The sequence below is a fragment of the Protopterus annectens genome, chromosome 7.part0 (genome assembly GCF_019279795.1).
Source record: "Protopterus annectens isolate FY-2018-M chromosome 7.part0, PAN1.0, whole genome shotgun sequence".
Classification (NCBI taxonomy): domain Eukaryota; kingdom Metazoa; phylum Chordata; order Ceratodontiformes; family Protopteridae; genus Protopterus; species Protopterus annectens.
This window is the reverse complement of record NC_056739.1, coordinates 767,315,672-767,321,671: the sequence shown is the minus strand read 5'-3', so window position 1 is coordinate 767,321,671 and position 6,000 is coordinate 767,315,672. Positions and strand designations below refer to the sequence as shown.

Genomic DNA, 6,000 nt, shown 5'->3' with positions numbered 1-6,000 from the left:
CCATGGTGGCATACCTGAAGGGTATGTAAGAGTCCTGCAATATAACTAACAACCTGTCATTGCAAGATGTGTACACAGAGATGAACATAATGGTGGGACAAATGGCCTACAGTATGAACATGTCTGAAACTTCACCCTTATACAGCGCTACAACAGTGTATATACCACTATTACAATGGTAACTGTTATAGATCTACACAACGACATATCACAATACCACATTCCATAACCCTTACAACCTGCAATGTGGTCCTAACATGAGCAATGAATGTGTAATATGGAATCCTATGTTAGGACAGCAAATATGGGGAATACATACCTTAACAAACACTGGAATCATATGTGTGCACACACTCCAAATAACATATTGTGGAAGCAGCTTTTGAGGTACTGACAGCATTCACTCTTCATGAGTATGGACCTTCCATCAATTACAGGTCCTCAATGTCACACCAAGAAATGGTCTGCTGTCCAAGACATATGTCCATCACATTTGCCCACAACCCTGCAACAGAGGCAGCCGAGGCTGCACATATCTTACAAGCCATGGAATGGACCCCATACCCAACAGGAAGCACGCAGGAGTGGGACATGTAGCCTTACCTCACCATTGCATATACCATGGCAAACAGTGCAGACAGTCATGTATGTGATGAGGAAGTATGGGACAACATTAATGTAGAAAATAAACAGATGGCCATCCAAGACAGATGACGACACATGTTGCAAACTGGTCATGGAGGCTGCCTAGAAACATGCTGAAACACTGTGGGAGTTGCAGGAATGTCTAGCAAGTACGGCTGTGGAGTACCTTTGTCGACAGTCACTTGCACTGTTTGCCATGCAAAATCTGAAGGTAATGCTACTCAATGCAAAGTCTAAACCTCAAAATGCACTCTCTTGAGGCACTCCTAAAAATGGAGAACATCGATATCTGTGCAGTAACTGAGACATGGTTCAAGACTCCAGAGAGCACCCCTGCAATACTAGGCTACAATTCTTACCACACTTTTCTGCCACCAAACCAAGGCCGAAACACTAAAGGTGGAGGAGTATCCATATTCACCAATGATATTCACACCTCCAGGCTAGTTGCTCAACACAATGCATCTGAAATTCTCCAGGTGCAACTAACACTAGTCAAGAGTTCATTCCAAATTGTATCTTGCTACAGATCCCCCACCATGCCCCAAGATTTTTATTACACCTTTCTAAACATACTGGAAAATATTAAGATACAACCAAACACCCTAATACTGGGTGATTTCAACTACCCTGCCATTAACTGGGAAAACTGCTCAGGTACCAACACCTTTGACCAATGGTTCTTGGAATTCATAAATTCCAATGCCCTGGATCAACTAATCCATTGTCCCACCAGGGGCTCCAATATCCTAGACCTGGTCATTACCAACATGGGAGATAGATGCTCCACACCAGTGGTCAACCCCTCATTGGTCAGGTCTGACCATAAGCAAATCAACCTTGATATCCACATCCCACCCCCACCCCCCAGTAAGGAAACCTCTGTAAAAAACTTCTCCAAAGCCAACTTCATGCTACTTAAGTCAGAAGTGACAAACTTCATGGCACCCATGCAGACGGGAGCTGAAAGTTCGACTGCTGAATCCTACACTAAGGCACTGTATGAGCACATCCATTCGTGCATGAATTGTGCCATCCCAAATAGAACCAAGACGCTCTCCTCCAAAAAAAGGAAGCCAATATGGTGGTCCCCTGCCATAATCAAACTATACAACAGAAGGAAAAACTGTTGCAGAAAAGAGGAAAATCCCAGGATGCAAAAAACTCCCTTACCAGCCTCAATAAGAAGCTGAGATCCCTCATAAAATCCTCCAAAGCTAGTTACAAAAATAAAATTTCCGAAGATTCCAAAGACAACCACAAGGCATTCTATAGTTATGTCAAGAATCTAAATGGCAATGCTCAGATCTGCTCTGAGCTACAACAGAATGGCATTAAATATACTGACCTCCAATAATATTGCTAATATCCTGGCAGATCAATTTAGTGCCAACTTCACCCCCCTCTCACCCCCTAAAGGGCCCATCTCAATACCAACAGATTGCCAAATTCCAGTAATCACAGCCACATAGTAGAAACCACACTCTCCAAAGCTAAGAATACAGCATCCATGGGACCAGATGACATCCCCGGCTGTGTACTACATAAACTACAAAATGAACTGGCACCTCACCTAAGTGTCATGTTTAATCATAGCCTCACCTCAGGCTTCATGCCCACTGAGTGCCGCACATCTACAGTTATCCCACTCCACAAGGTGGGATCCACCTTGGATCCCGTAAACTACCATCCCATCAGTCTGATGAGCCTGATCTGCAAGGGCATGGAACGCATTATCATGGAACTTATAAACAAAGACATTGGCAACCTTCAAACATGGGAACCCACCCAATTCGGGTTTGTGAAAAGCCGATCTTATCTCCTGAACCTGATTGCTTCTTTGAATCAGTCTCCAGAGCTGTGGACAAGGGTAAGACGGTCCACACAGCCTATCTGGACTGCACCAAGACCTTTGACACCATTCCCCACTTTGGAATCATAGATAAAATTACTAAGCTGGGCATAAATCCCTACGTCACTCGATGGGTTGCCAACTGGCTTACTGACAGAACCCGGAGTGTAAAAGTAGCCGACTCCAAATCCAGCTTTAGACAAGTGACAAGTGGAGTATCTCAGGGTTCAGACCTGGGACCGTTCTTGTTTAGCATCTACTTCTCTGAAGCACAGGCCAACACTAAGGGACTTTGGCTAACAACGTTTGCAGATGACTGCAAATTGGGAGCCATTACTGAATCCCCAAATGATGTGGATGTTCTACAAAAGGGTCTTACAGAAACAGATGCTTGGTGCCAGAGCCATGGGCTCAAACTTAATGCCAAGAAATGTATAGTTATCCCCTTTGAGAAAAAACATGTACCCATGAATTACCACATAGGTGGCAGTACACTAAACACCAAAAGTGTGATGAGAGACTTAGGGACAGAGGTGGACAGTGGTCTCACCTTCCATAACCACATCGACACAACAGTCAGGAAATCCTTCTATGTGGCCACCTCATCACTAAGGGCTTTTCATCCAGAAAAAAGAAGGTCATTGTCCCACTGTACTCATCCCTCATTAGACCCATTATAGAGTACAACACCCCATTTGGTATGTACCTCACAAGACATCTGAAACAGCTGGAAAGGCCGCAGAAATACCTCACTAAAAGAATCACAGGCCTAAAGCAGATGCCCTGTGCTGACCATCTAAAAACACTCTGGCTATACTCTGTAGCATATCACCTACTCAGAGGCGATCTCTGTTTAACATACAAGGCCATGTCAAACCCTGAGCTGTTGGACGTGCTCCACTTAAAGAGATCCCAATCCCTCAGAGCCACACACTCCAGGGATCTAAACCTTGTCATCTCAATGAACAAAACATGCTGGAGGGATAGGTTCCTGACTCAGAGATTCCCCATACTCTGAAATAGACTGCCCATACATGTCAAACAGAGCGCCTCCTTGGCTCTCTTCAATAAGAACCTTGACGATTGGATAGGAGAAAAGAAAATTCACCCTGGGGATCACATCAGTTGCCCTGCTAGACAGGGCTCCAGGGAAGTAAATATTGTGAGAAGAAATATCCAGGGAATATTTTGGCTATGCTTGTATAGGCCCTAGGGCCAATAGCCTAGTGCCACCCTATGAACCTATGAATCTATGGACTCTGCATATGTGTGGCCTATAGGTTAAGGTAAGCAGATGGGACAGTAGTTCCACAGGAAACATCAGCCAGGGCTCTCTACAGGTAGCATATGCATAACATCAAAAGTCCCCCAAAGGCATGTGTTGCAATGTGTAATGGTGTACCAAGACCTACAGACAATATCAGTTAAGATACATGTGCTGCATAAGTTAAACCTCACTCCACCTCAGGCCTGCCATCCCCATCTGTCCCTTGCTGGTGCCAGTGTACACTTGTATGTTTACCGTTCATTAGAAGGCACTAGGCCAGTACACATGGTGTTCTGAATTTGGGACACTCAAAATGACACTCACGTGTGGCCCATTGTTTTCAAGCATCTGCAAAAAGGCTGAGGATGGGGAGGGGTGTAATCCTGAAACACAACAATGAACTGAAGCAGAGATCCAAAGCTCACTAAGAATGACTGTATGTGCACACAGTCAAGGTCATGAATTGTGACAGACATAACCCTGACTCCACAGCAATAGTGAAGGCACTGTGTGACCTCCAAGGGCTGTGCACATGAGTTGACCTTGCAATCTTGCAGAGGTGGGGGATGTTTGTGGGGTAGAGTGACCAAATAGTGACAAGTGCAGATGGGCCATGCTAGTGTACCCCTTCCAGGAATAGTGACTGCTGTAGTACACATAGTTGATGCAACAAACCATAATTTTAAGGGTGTGCACACTTATGCACCCACATATTGTATGCATCACAATCAGCATCTGCACAACTAACACATTTGTTTGATACTGCATTTGATTGCACAGGTCATATGTCACATATCAGGTTTGTGTAATGTTAATATATAGAGTACTGTGGCCCGATGGTATATCAGGGAAGAGAGTGCCATGTCAATAAGGGTGTGTACACTCCTCATAGCCACACTAAGTTTTGAAGGCTGTTAGTGTAATTGTATTTTATTGCTCATACATGCACTGCTGATGACGAGATCTGCAAATCCGACATCAGGCATTCACTATTGACATCTGTCCATATATCATCCCAGGTATGTGTTGGACAAACACATAGGGGCCGTGAGAAGCAGAGAAAACATAACTTCCATACATATACACATTCAGCAATGGAGTGTGCACCTGTGAGGTATGGTGCACAGTACATGCCAGGGTGCTGAACAGGTGCACAGCAATACTGTGTACATGGGTGCAGTGTTTACCAGGGGGAAGGGGCATCACCTACTAACACAACTCATGCATCACAGAGCTGTATAATGTTGGTAACATGGATTGACTATAGCTGCAGTTCATGCTGTTCAGTGCCACATGTCATGCCTGTTGACAGATGGGTAATGAGAGTTCTGTGTGTAATATCTTTGTGCATCCTCACCTGTAAGTGTTTGTGTGTGTGTGTGTGTGTGTGTGTGTGTGTGTGTGTGTGTGTGTGTGTGTGTGTGTGTGTGTGTGTGTGTATACAGTTAAGCAATGATGCACAGGTCTTAAAGTGCATTTCTTGTTTTCCCCTCACAGGTGGCAAGGTGGGTCAAGGTCCCTTCTGCAGGCAAACTGATGTAAGTGCACATACAGACTCTGACAATGATGATAAGTGTGGTGAGGCACAGGCAGGGTTGGCAGGGGCTGAAGCTGTGCCATCATTTGACATCCCACTGTCATTCACCCCATCTCCGCACACATTCACATTGCCTATACATACCCTATCACCAGTGGCCATAGATGAGGAACAGTTGGTGGGTGGTGACATGGGACAGGACATTGTGGTAGTGGGTCTGAACACAGCAGCCCTAGCCAGATGCCCGGCGAGGTACCACACAGGCAGATGTACAGGGGTGATCATAGGAGGGCTGCTGGTCATCATGCCCCTTGCCGAAATGCCACAGCTGGTGTCACCAGATGCATGCTTTTGGCCATCATGGAGGCACAGGCATGTATGGAGCATTATACCAGACAGGGTCTGAGGTTCCAGAGGGTTACTCATTCTGCTGTTGTTGACAACATCCATGAACTTGCAGGTGCCCACCATTATTTTGCAGAGGTCCTGGATAGATGGTTGGGTGAGATTGGAATCATCGACCATGCAATATCTGTGCTTGAGCATATGGTGGGAGTAGTGCAACAGCCACGTGGATGTAGGTTAGCAACACCAACAGGTGGAGGTTGATGTGGACATGCAATATGTCAGAGCCACTCCTGTAGTGGCAGTACTAGCACCAGCACTGCAGGGGGTCACTGTCCACACCACAACATAGCA

The 6,000-nt window shown here is 45.5% G+C and overlaps 1 protein-coding gene across 1 annotated transcript in view; it reads left to right on the top strand.

Annotated features, from left to right (window-relative positions):
• LOC122806094 (extracellular calcium-sensing receptor-like) overlaps positions 1-6,000 on the top strand; it is a 630,825-nt gene that overhangs the window by 389,764 nt on the left and 235,061 nt on the right. The window lies entirely within an intron of this gene.